The 13,739-nt window shown below is 38.2% G+C and overlaps 1 protein-coding gene across 2 annotated transcripts in view; it reads left to right on the forward strand.

The window, feature by feature from the left end:
* The first annotated feature begins 5,222 nt into the window (after positions 1–5,222).
* GATA4 (GATA binding protein 4) overlaps positions 5,223–13,739 on the forward strand; it is a 77,594-nt gene continuing 69,077 nt past the window's right edge. Inside the window, exon 1 of one of the 2 annotated variants that reach the window (XM_060754641.2) lies at positions 5,223–5,343. The gene's annotated coding sequence lies outside the window, so the exon portion shown is untranslated. Of the gene's footprint in view, positions 5,344–10,777; positions 10,850–13,739 lie in introns of those variants that run through there. The other variant, XM_067462738.1, reaches the window with a different exon arrangement.

Raw genomic sequence — 13,739 nt, forward strand, 5'->3', positions numbered from 1 at the left:
TTATATTGTTTAATTAATGGCTTATGTATTTTAATGGTTTGATGGTTTGTTTAATGGTTATTGTACTAATTGTTCATGTAACGGCATCGAATTGCTGCCTATGTAAGCCGTCCTGAGTCCCCCTTTCCGGGTAGACAAGAGACGGGATATAAATACCAGAAAATAAATATGACGAGACAGGAAAGCCTAGAGAAGACAATGATGCTGGGGAAAGTGGAAGGCAAAAGGAAGAGGGGCCGACCAAGGGCAAGATGGATGGATGGCATCCTTGAAGCGACTGGACTGACCTTGAAGGAGCTGGGGGTGGTGACGGCTGACAGGGAGCTCTGGCGTGGACTGGTCCATGAGGTCACGAAGAGTCGGAGACAACTGAACGAATGAACAACAACAAATCCACAGGTCCAGTATCCACTGCTTCATTCAATCACGTCTAGCAGAACATGTCCCCTCTAGACATGTTCTATGGTCCTCTGGGAATCATACTGAACTGTTAACAGAAACTAAACAAATCACAGGTTTTATATGGAGTTGCACATGTAAGACCCCTTGTTTTATGTTTTGTTTGGGGAAGACGAGACTGAGAGGAGATGCGATCACCATCTGAAGGGAATGGCATGTAAGAGATATGTTTCTTGCTGCTCCATTGAGTGGGACACAAACAAATATATTCAAGTGACAAAAAAGAGGTTCCATCTTACTAGCAAGAGGAACATCTTGGCTTGGGACAAATCCCTTTGTCGCTTCTTCCAGCTCTATCCTTCAATGCAAATAGTCTTGTTTCTACAGACTGGTTGGAGCCATGCTCCAGATTCATTTGACTATACTTCCTACTATTTCCAGTCCAGATTAGGATGATGGGTGAAAAGAAACGCAGACGGCCTGCCACATATTGATGTGTACTTGCACGTAAATGTATATTTATGTATATGCATATGTATGTGTGCATGTGAAGAGAGGCAGCTGAACAATGGGCGCATGTCCCTCTGTGTGCATGTTTACAGATACTTATGTATGTGTGCTGGTTGCAGCTAAACATCAAAACAACCAAGATTATGGCATCAAGAATGATTGACAACTGGGAAATAGAGGGAGAAAATGTGGAATCTTTGTATTTCTAGGTGCAAAGATGTCTGCAGACTCAGACTGCAGCCAAGAAATCAGGAGACACTTACTTCTTGGGAGGAGAGCAAGGACCAATCTTGATAAAATAGTGAAGAGTAGAGACATCACACTGGCAACAAAGATCTGCATAGTCAAAGCAATGGTATTCCCCCGTAGTCACCTATGGATGTGAGAGCTGGACCATAAGGAAGGCTGAGAGAAAGGAAGAGAGATGCTTTTGAGCTGTGGTGTTGGAGGGAAGTTCTGAGAGTGCCTTGGACTGCCAGAAAATCCAACCAGTCCATCCTCCAGGAAATAAAGCCTGACTGCTCATTAGAGGGAAGGATATGAGAGGCCAAGATGAAGTACTTTGGCCACATCATGAGGAGACAGGAAATCTTGGAGAAGACAATGATGCTGGGGAAAATGGAAGGAAAAAGGAAGAGGGGCCGACCAAGAGCAAGATGGATCATTGAAGTGACTGGATTGACCTTGAAGGAGCTGTGGGTGGTGATGGCTGACAGGGAGCTCTGGCGTGGGCTGGTCCATGAGGTCACGAAGAGTCGGAAATGACTGAATGAATGAACAACAACAAATGTATGTATGCACCACTAGATCAGTGCATGACTGTGTGTGTGTATATACATGTGTGACTTTGAAGGCCTTGTTCAGCCATGAACCCCACTGGATGATGTTGGGCAGGTCACACTCTCTCAGCCACAAAGAAAAAGTCAAGGGAACCCTTTTCTCAACAAAGCTTGTCATGGAAACAATATGTAGGCAATCATCTCTCATTATAATCACACTAGCATAAATAATCCAGCATTGTGTGCTTTCATGCATTCTTTCTTTTCCTTTCTCTTCCTTCCTTCCCACTTTTTCTCCCTCCCTCTTTCCCTCTCTCCTTTTTTGTCTTCCTTCCTTCCTTCCTTCCTTCCTTCCCTTCCCTTCCCTTCCTTCCTTCCTTCCTTCCTTCCTTCCTTCCTTCCTTCCTTCCTTCCTTCCTTCCTTCCTTCCTTCCTTCTTCCCTTCCTCCCTTCCCTCCATACACGTCACCTTTCTTTCCCAGTGACATCACAGAGGGCCACTTCACCTAGCAACAGTCTTTGTGGTACAAACAGACAAACGTACGCTCTTTAACATTTTTAATATTGTGAGAGATTTATTTATATTGCAGCTTTCCCCCATCATGGGGACTCAAAGTGGCTGTACATATGCATGGATAAATATATACATACATGTATGTGTATGGAAATATATTGTGACAAAAAATATCATACATAGTTAGACATGTATACAAACACACACACATGTGCATGGATATATATGCATATACATACATGTTCATAGATATATATGCATATACATACACTGCACCACCAGAGCTCCCAGTGGTGCAATGAGTTAAACTGCTGAGCTGCTGAACTTGCTGATCGAAAGGTCGCAGGTTTGAATCTGGGGGGTGCCATGAGCTCCTGCTGTTAGCCCCAGCTTCTGCCAACCTAGTAGTTCAAAAACATGCAAATGTGAGTAGATCAATAGGTCTACTCCTGCTGGAAGGTAACGGCACTCCATGCAGTCATGCCGGCCATATGACCTTGGAGATGTCTATGGACAACACCGGCTCTTTGGCTTAGAAATGGAGATGAGCACCAACCCCCAGAGTTGGACATGACTGGACTTAAATGTCAAGGGGAAACCTTTACCTAAATGTTCATGGCCACATACGTGCATACATGCATGGATATACAAATGCATGGACATATATATGGGCACACAAGCATGTTCAGGGATATAGTTATATATGTGTGAATAACTATATAAGAGAGACATGTATGGACATGACTATACACATGCATACACATAATTGCATGGTTTTATGGGTGCATACTTACAAGAATATTGATATACTGACATATATGTGTGTGTGTCTGCGCACACACACATCAATCTATACCTGTCCAGGGGCCCTTCCACACAACTCTATATCCCAGAGAGAGGGAGGGAGGGATACACACACACATCTGTATATCTGTGTATCTATACCTGTCCAGGGGCACTTTGACACAGCCCTATATCACACACACACAAACACACATATATCTGTATATTTGTGTATCTATATCTGTATATCTGTATGTGTGTGTGTGCGCGCGTGTGTATGCATGTATGTGTGTATAGGGCTGTGTGGAAGGGCCCCTGGACAGTATAGATACACAAATATACAGATGTGTGTGTGTGTATCCCTCCCCCCCCCCCTCTCTGGGATATAGGGCTGTGTGGAAGGGCCCCTGGACAGGTATAGATACACAGATATACAGAGGTGTGTGTGTGTATCCCTCCCTCCCTTTCTCTCTCTCCCTCCCCCCCCCCCCCCCCTCTCTGGGATATAGGGCTGAGTGGAAGGGCCCCTGGATGGGTATAGATATACAGATATACAGATGTGTGTGTGTGTATCCCTCCCTCCCTTTCTCTCTCTCCCTCCACCCCCTTTCTCTCTTTGGGATATAGGGCTGAGTGGAAGGGCCCCTGGACAGGTATAAATATACAGATATACAGATATGTGTGTGTGTATCCCTCCCTCTCTCTCCCTCTCCCTCTCCCTCTCTCTCTCTGGGATATAGGGTTGTGTGGCAGGGCCCTTGGACAAGTATAGATATACAGATACACACATATATATACATCTGTATATACATCTGTATATACATCTGTATATAGAATCATAGAATCAAAGAGTTGGAAGAGACCTCATGGGCCATCCAGTCCAACCCCCTGCCAAGAAGCAGGAATATTGCATTCAAATCACCCCTGACAAATGGCCATCCAGCCTCTGCTTAAAAGCTTCCAAAGAAGGAGCCTCAACCACACTCCAGGGCAGAGAGTTCCACTGCTGAACGGCTCTCACAGTCAGGAAGTTCTTCCTCATGTTCAGATGGAATCTCCTCTCTTGTAGTTTGAAGCCATTGTTCCGCGTCCTAGTCTCCAAGGAAGCAGAAAACAAGCTTGCTCCCTCCTCCCTGTGGCTTCCTCTCACATATTTATACATGGCTATCATGTCTCCTCTCAGCCTTCTCTTCCTCAGGCTAAACATGCCCAGCTCTTTAAGCCGCTCCTCATAGGGCTTGTTCTCCAGACCCTTGATCATTTTAGTCGCCCTCCTCTGGACACATTCCAGCTTGTTAATATCTCTCTTGAATTGTGGTGCCCAGAATTGGACACAATATTCCAGATGTAGTCTAACCAAAGCGGAATAGAGGGGTAGCATTACTTCCTTAGCTCTAGACACTATGCTCCTATTGATGCAGGCCAAAAATGTATATACATCTGTATATACCTGTCCAGGGGCCCTTCCACACAGCCCTATATCCCAGGGGAAAAAAACACACACACACACATTCATACACACATTCATACACACACACACACACTTACTTCTTGGCCGGGGGTTGGACTGGATGGCCCATGAGATCTCTTCCAACTCTTTGTTTTTATGATTCTATACAAATACTACATATACACTCACACACACACACACACACGTACATGGGCATGGTTCTCTATCTATCTATCTATCTATCTATCTATCTATCTATCTATCTATCCATCCATCCATCCATCCATCCATCCATCCATCCATCCATCCATCCATCTATCTATCTGTTTATCTCTCTATCCATCTATCTACCTATCCATCTATCTACCTACCCATCCATCCATCCATCCATGCATCTCTTTATCTCTGTATGCCGACATGCCTCTATATGGCCATACCACCATGTGTGTGCATAGACCTATATCTAGGTAGGTATGGATGCATGGGTACCCCCCTCTTTGGGCCTATGGGTGTGGGGGTCTGGACCCTCCCCATTTCCCCCAGGAAGGTCGCTTGTCGCCGGCGGATGGCGCAAGAGAGAGCCTTTCTCCCCCACTTTTTGCTCCCCTGGGATGCCTGTGCCAGCAAAGGAGGGGAGCCAGCTTGGGCTGTCAAGGGCTCTTCTTCCCCCTCTCCTCCTCCTCCTCCTCCTCCTCCTGGGTGGGCGGGGGCCTTGTTCCTCCCCAAGGGCTGGGAGGGAGGCGCTGGGAGCCGGCCTCCTGCCCTTCCTCAATCCCTCTCCCTTTTACTTTCCACACGACGCCCGGCTCCGGACTGGCACCGAATTAAACCCCCAAACAACCCAAAGAAAGCGACTCTTGGAGGAGACTCTGGATGGTTCTCTTCTCTTGGAAGGGAAGGGAAGCCAGGTGAGTTCAACTCTTTCTAGGAAGGTTTCATTATTGTTGCTTGGAGAAGGACAATGGGACATAAGAATAGTCTTAACTGTTCTACTGAAGGGGAGAAAAAAGACACTTTGGGAGATCAATAAAGGAAAACAGTTGAGTTTCTCTCTCCTTTTTTGGAGGAAAGTGAAGTGGGTCTGCCTTTTCTAAACCAGTTGGGTTTCACTTTCCTGAAAGGAAAGTAACAACATCAGGGAGTGTTTCACTTTTCCTGGAGAGAAGACAAACCCGAGAGGGAAATCCACGAGTGTTTTTAAGTGATTTGTGTGTTGAGCAATGTTGTAACCCGCCTGGAGTTGTGAAAATTAAATTATTATTATTATTATTATTATTATTATTATTATTATTATTATTATTAGTGATTTGTGTGTTGAGCAATGTTGTAACACGCCTGGAGCTGTGATAATTAAATTATTATTATTTGAAACACAACAAGATGTTATTATTATTATTATTATTACTATTATTATTATAATTATTATTATGTGATTTTGTGATATCAAATCCAGCATATATATATATCTCATTTGCTGTGACATACTGTTTTTGTGTCAGTATAATAATAGTAATAATAATAATAATAATAATAATATAAAATGATAATAGAACAATATAATAATAATAATAATAATAATTATTATTATTATTATTATTATTATTATTATTATTTTGGGATACGAAATCCAGCATATATATCACGTTTGCTGTGATATACTGTTTTTGTGTCACAATAATAATAATAATAAGATAAGATAAAATGATAATATAACAACAATATAATAACATAATAAAATATAGTAATAATAATAATAATTTTGTGATTTTGTGATATAAAATCCAGCATATATATATCTCGTTTGCTGTGACATACTGTTTTTGTGTCACTATAATAATAGTAATAATAATGAGATAAAATGATAATATAGCAACAATATAATAAGATAATAATATAATAAGATAATCATAATTTTGTGATACGAAATCCAGCTTCTATATCTTGTTTGCTGTGACATACTGTTTTTGTGTCAGTATAATAATAGTAATAATAATAATATAAAATGATAATACAACAACAATATAATAATATAATAATAATAATTTTGTGATACGAAATCCAGCTTCTATATCTCGTTTGCTCTGACATACTGTATTTTGTGTCAGTAAAATAATAATAATAATAATAATAATAATAATAATATACTATAATAAGATAAAATGATAATATAACAAAGTAATATAATATAATATAATATAATAATAATAATAATTTTGTGATACGAAATCCAGCATATATCTCTTGTTTGCTGTGACATACTGTTTTTGTGTCAGTATAATAATAATAATATTAAGATAAAATGATAATATAATATTATTATTATTATTATTATTATTATTATTTGATACGAAATCCAGCATATATATCTCGTTTGCTGTGACATACTGTGTTTTTGTGTCAGTAAAATAATAATAATAATACTATAATAAGATAATAAGATAAATGATAATATAACAACAACAGCAATAATATAATATAATAATAATATTTTTGTGATTTTGTGATACGAAATCCAGCATATGTATCTAGTTTGCTGTGGCATACAGCGTTTTTGTGCCAGGAAAATAATAATAATAATAATAATAATAATAATAATAATAATACTATAATAAGATAAATGATAATATAACAACAACAACAACAATAATTTTGTGATTTTGTGATACGAAATCCAGCATAAATATCTCGTTTGCTGCGACATACTGTTTCTTTGTGTCAGTAAAATCATGATATAATAAATAATACTATAAGATAATAAGATAAAATGATCATATAACAACAAAAAAACAATATCACAATGATGATGATGATTTTGTGATATGAAATCCAGCATATATATCTCGTTTGCTGTGACATACTGTGTTTTAGTGTCGGTAAAATAATAATAATAAGATAATAAATAATACTATAATAAGATAAATGATAATATAACAACAACAGCAATAATATAATATAATAATAATATTTTTGTGATTTTGTGATACGAAATCCGGCATATATATCTAATTTGCTGTGATATACTGTGTTTTTGTGCCAGGAAAATAATAATAATAATAATAATAATAATAATAACAACAACAACAATAATAATAATAATAATATAATTTTGTGATACGAAATCCAGCATATATATCTCGTTTGCTGTGACATACTTCGTTTTCGTGTCAGTAAAATAATAATAATAAATAAATAAATAAATAAGACTTGCCTTAAAGGTTATGCTAAACTAAAGACTGGAAGTCAGATTCAAAGGAGATCCCAGAGTCTTCCCTCCATGTTGCTATACTGAAACCAACTAACCTGGCTGCCTCTTAGGGCCTTCCTCACAATATCAAGACAGATAATCCCCAATATCTGCTTTGGACCGGATTATCTGAGTCCACACTGTCATATAATCCACTTCAGTGTGGGTTTTGTACAGCTGTGTATGTAGAAGGAGCCCAAACCGGGTGGGTTTCGCTGTTCTTGGAGGGAAGGGAAATTCATTACATTTCAGTTCTTGGACAGAAAGAAAACAAGGTTGGTTTGTTTTTCCTTAAAGGAAAATCATTGTGGTTTTTTTACTTCTCTTTTCGGGAGAAGGAAAACTAGTTGGAGAGGTTTTCCTCCCTTAAAGAGGAGGAAAATCAACCGACTTTCAGTTTGTACAAAAAAAATCGTGTCGGTTTAATTTTTCTTGGAAAGAAGGAAAGTCCGCTGAGTTTGATTTCTCTTCCATCGAAGGATCTGTCTTGTTTTAGGTGGAAGGAAAATCAACTTGGTTAAATCGAGGCCCCTTCTCCACTGCCATATAAAATCCAGATTATCCGCTTTGAGCAGTGTGGACTCATATAATCCAGTTCAAAGCATATAATGTGGGTTACATAATTTGAAAATTTGGATTATATGGTAGTTTAGAAGGGGCCTTCGACAGATGTGAATTCCTGGAGACTGTTGTTAACTTTTTTCAACATTTTCCATATTTTATCTATCTTGATTGGATAGAAAGACTGTCTATCTATCTATCTATCTATCTATCTATCTATCTATCATCTACCTATCTATCTGTGTAATCGTCTGTCTGTCTATTCAATTATCTATCTAATTATTTATCAAATTGTCTGTGTGTATGTGTAATTGTCTATCATCTATCTATCTATCTATCTGTATCTATCTATCTATCTATCTATCTATCTATCTGTATCTATCTATCTATCTATCTATCTATCTGATTGTTTGTCTATATATCTAATTATGTATCTATGTATTTATCTATGTATCTATCTAATTATCTAGCTATCTATCTTATTGTCTGTCCGTCTATCTAATTATCTATTTCTCTGTCTGCCTGCCTTTCTACCTAATTATCTATCTAAATATTTATGTAATTATCTGTCTGTCCGTCTATCTTTCTATCTATCTAATTATCTTCCTATCTATCTATCTATCTATCTATCTATCTATCCATATATCTAATTGTTTGTGTGTGTGTCTAATTTTCTTTCTGATTATCTGTATGTCTGTCTAATTATCTGTCTAAATATTGATGTAATTATATGTCTGTCTGTCTATCTTTCTATCTAATTATCTATCTTTCTTTCTATCTATTTTTCCATCTATCTATCTATCTCTAATTGTTTGTGTGTCTATTTTTCTTTCTAATTGCCTGTATGTCTGTCTAATTTTCTATCTAAATATTTATGTAATTATATATCTGTCCGTCTATCTTTCTATCTAATTATCTATCTATCTATCTTTCCATCTATCTTTTCATCTATCTTTCCATCTATCTATCTATCTTTCCATCTATCTATCTATCTATCTATCTATCTATCTATCTATCTATATCTAATTGTTTGTGTGTCTAATTCTCTTTCTAATTGTCTGTATGTCTGTCTATCGAAATCGAAATATTTATGTAATTACCTGTCTGTCCGTCTATCTTATCTATCTATCTATCTATCTTATCTATCTTATCTATCTATCTATCTATCTATCTATCTATCTATCTATCTATCTATCTGTTTGTGTGCCTGTCTATCTAATTTTCTTTCTAATTGTCTGTATGCAGGCATGTAGCCGGGGGGGGGGGGGGGGGGGGCTCGGGGGGCTTCAGCCCCCCCCGAAATTCTCATGGTGATTCGTGAAAAGGCCTTACTGGTGCATTATTAAAACTGTTATGTTTATTAATATCATGATTTGATCACCATTCTCAATATATCCCATATGTATGGGGGTATTGGGGTAATGATACAAAAGGTTTGCTAGGCTAGACCCTCTTTCACTCAGACTCAGCCCCCCCCGAAACTCAGCCCCCCCCCCCGAAAAACCCCCTGAAAATTTTTTAGCCCCCCCCCCCCCGAAACGAAATCCTGGCTACGGGCCTGTCTGTATGTCTATCGAAATATTTATGTAATTATCTGTCTGTCCATCTTATTATCTATCTATATCTATTATCTCTCTCTCTCTCTCTCTCATCTATCATCTCTCTCTCTCTCTCTCTCTCTCTCTCTATCTATCTATCTATCTATCTATCTATCTATCTATTTCTCTTCTCCAAAGTGTTTCTCCTTCTTCCTTTTGCGCCCCAACTAAAATTTCCACCCGACGCCTGTTGATCTGGATCCAGTTTTGCATCCAAACCATCAAATCTCTCAATTTTTCCCTCGTGGCTTCAATGAGTCTACTTTTCAGTAGACCCTGGGACTGGTAACTCGTCAAAGCGACGATTTTGCGAGGAAATCGGGCTGGGAATCTGTGATTTGAGCGGACTTTTTGCTTGCTTTGGATGGAGGCCACCAACTTCGGCATAAGTTGGAGCTCCTTCTTCTCCCTTCGATTCTCTTCTTTGTGGACTGAAAACAATAGGAGAAGGGAAGAGAGCCTTGGTGGAAAAAAGTCTCCCTTTGAAAGTATATTATTTAGTAAACTAGTGATATATTGTCGAAGGCTTTCATGGCCGGAATCCCTGGGTTGTTGTAGGTTTTGTCGGGCTATATGGCCATGGTCTAGAGGCATTCTCTCCTGACGTTTCGCCTGCATCTATGGCAAGCATCCTCAGAGGTAGTGAGGTGATATTGATACAAACTATTGATACACAGTGAATAAGGAATAATACCATAATGTGCAACCCAGTACCTTAATGGCTTAGGGAGGAATCATATCAGTGGCGAGATTTTCCTCTACATTGTGCAATGAATGCGGCTTGATCCCACCTCAACTGCCAGGGCTCAATACTATGGAATCTTGGGAGTTGTAGTTTTACAAACCCTCCCCTATAAAAGGGGGCTGGGCCTCAACAACCCGCAAATCCCATGATCCCATAGGACTGAGCCAAGGCAGTTAAAGCGAGGCCAAACTGCATTCAGTCTGCATTGTAGACGCACCCGCGTAACTGCTTTTCTTCGGCTCTAAGGGAATTTTAAATCGGTTTGGGTAAGTTTCGGATATATTTTCCCTCTGGGTTCTTTCTCAAAAGGAATGGAATGTAATCAGATACACATGGAAACAAGAGAGGTTTCCAAAGAGGCTTGAGCTTAGTCTATTCTTTTTCTCCAAACAGTTTTGGTTTAGTTGTTGTTAATTGTTGTTGTGTTCTATCCTTATATTTTCAGTTTTCTTTCTCTCTTTTTTAAAACATATAAACAAAATTATTACTGTTATTTTTGTTATTGCTATAATAATATATGCGTATTATTATATATGTGTTTTTGTTGTTGTTGTGTTCTATCCTGATATATATTATATTATATTTCATCATCTCAAGCCTAAATACGACTCCTAGTCTCAACAAGAGTGAAGCCAATGAAGTTATGGGATTTGCCACAGGGTTAAATTAAACCACATTGGGTTCATTGTGTCTTCTACAGTCTATTTTTCCCCAAACAGTTTTGGTTTAGTTGTTATTTATTGTTGTTGTGTTTCTATCCATATATTTTCAGTTTTTTTCTCTCTTTTTTAAAAGATATAAACAAAATTATTACTGTTATTTTTATGATTGTTATTGCTATATTAATAATATGTGTGTGTGTTATTATATGTGTTTTTTGTGTGTATATTTTTGTGAATATGTGCATATATGTGTGTTTGCGTTGTATTTATTTCGAACTTTTATATCCCGTTTTATATCCTCTACCTCCGTGGAGGGACTCAGAACGGCAATTAGATAGATAGATAGATAGATAGATAATTAGACAGACATACAGACAATTAGAAAGAAACACAGCAGGAGAAAATGCCTCTAAAACATGGCCATATAGCCCGAAAAAACCTACAACAACCCACAGCAGAAGAGACTCTCTCTCTCTCTCTCTATATATATAATATAAATCCAGTTCAAAACACACACACATATAATATATAATTTATATTATATGTGTGTGTGTGAGATATATATATATATATATATATATATATATGCTTGAAATCCATATATATATATGCTTGAACTGGGTTTCAAGCATATATATATATATATATATATATATATATATATAAAAATCCGGTTCAAGCATATATATATATGGATTGCAAGCGCATATATATATATATATATATATATGCTTGAAATCCATATATATATATGCTTGAACCGGATTTATATTATATATGTGTGTGTGCGCGTGTGCGCGTGTGTGTGCTTGAACTGGATTTCAAGCTTATATATATATATATATATATGTATATGCTTGAACCGGATTTATATTATATATATATATATGTCTGTGTGTGTGTGTGTTTGTGTGTATGTTGTGTGTATGAAGCCTCTTGCTCAATCACAAAATCTACTTCGAAAATGGAATAATTAAACTATCAAATTATTATTATTATTATTATTATTATTGGGATCAATCTGCTTGGGATGACATATCTATATTTAATATACACGTGTACATTTTTGGAAAGTTTCATTTGGAAACAAACTTTGGGCCCCTCCAGATAGGCGCGATGTCCCAGGATCTGATCCCAGGTTTCCTGCTTTAAACCGGATTATATGGGTTCGCGCTGACATATAATCCGGGATAAACAGAAAACATGGTAGTAGAGATGGAAGGAAGGAAGGAAGGAAGGAGAGAAGAAAGAAAAGGAAAGGAAGGAAAGAGGGAGCGAAGGAAGGAGGTAAAGAGGAGTAAGCGAGATGGAATTAAAGAGAGAAGGAAGGATGGAAGCAAAAGCGAAGGAAGAGGTAGAGAAGGAAGAAAGGGGAGAAAGAGGGAGGGAAGGAAAGAAGGAAAGACAGAAGGAAGGATGGAAGCAAAGAGTGAAGGAAGAAAAGAAGTAGAGAAGGAAGAAAGGAGAGAAAGAGGGAGGGAAGGAAAGACAGAAGGAAGGATGGAAGCAAAGAGCAAAGGAAGGAAAGAGGTAGAGAAGGAAGAAAGGAGAGGAAGGGAAGGAAAGACAGAAGGATGGAAGCAAAAAGCGAAGGAAGGAAAGAGATAGAGAAAGAAGGAGAGAAAGGGAAGGAAAAGAAAAAAGGGGAAGGAAAGAAGTAGAGAAGGAAGGAAGGAGAGAAGGAAAGATAAAAAGGAAAGGAAGGAAAGAGGGAGCGAAGGAAGGAGGGAAAGAAGGAGAGTAAGCGAGAGGGAATTAAAGAGAAGGAAGGATGGAAGCAAAAAGCGAAGGAAGAGGTAGAGAAGGGAAGAAAGGAGAGAAAGAGGGAGGAAGGAAAGACAGAAGGAAGGAAGGATGGAAGGAAAGAGATAGAGAAGGAAGAATAGAGAGAAAGAGGGAGGGAAGAAAAGACAGAAGGAAGAATGGAAGCAAAAAGCGAAGGAAGGAAAGAGGTAGAGAAGGAAGAAAGGAGAGAAAGGGAAGGAAAAGAAAAAAAGGGGAAGGAAAGGGGTAGAGAAGGAAGGAGAGAAGAAAACAAAGGAAGGAAAGAGGGAGCTAAGGATGGAGGGAAAGAAGGAGAGTAAGCCAGGGGAAAGGAAGGATGGAAGCAAAAAAGCGAAGGAAGAGGTAGAGAAGGAAGAAAGGAGAGAAAGGGAAGGAAGAGAAAAAAGGGGAAGAAAAGAGGTAGAGAAGGAAGGAAGGAGAGACGGAAAGAAAAAAAAAGGAAAGGAAGGAAATAGGGAGCTAAGGATGGAAGAAAAGAAGGAGAGAAAGAGAGAGGGAAGGTCGGCCACAACAACCGATGGCGGGTACAGCTAGTAGTAGTAGTAGTAGTAATAATAATAATAATAATAATAATAATAATCTTTAGTTATATTCTTCACTCTCTCCCCAAGGGGACTCAGGGCAGATTACATCAAAAGATGGCAAACTTTTCAATGCTTAATATGATAGAAAATAAGTTGGGACATCCCATTATTTGTGGCATCATTCC

The sequence above is a fragment of the Anolis sagrei genome, chromosome 1 (genome assembly GCF_037176765.1).
Source record: "Anolis sagrei isolate rAnoSag1 chromosome 1, rAnoSag1.mat, whole genome shotgun sequence".
Lineage (NCBI taxonomy): Eukaryota > Metazoa > Chordata > Lepidosauria > Squamata > Dactyloidae > Anolis > Anolis sagrei.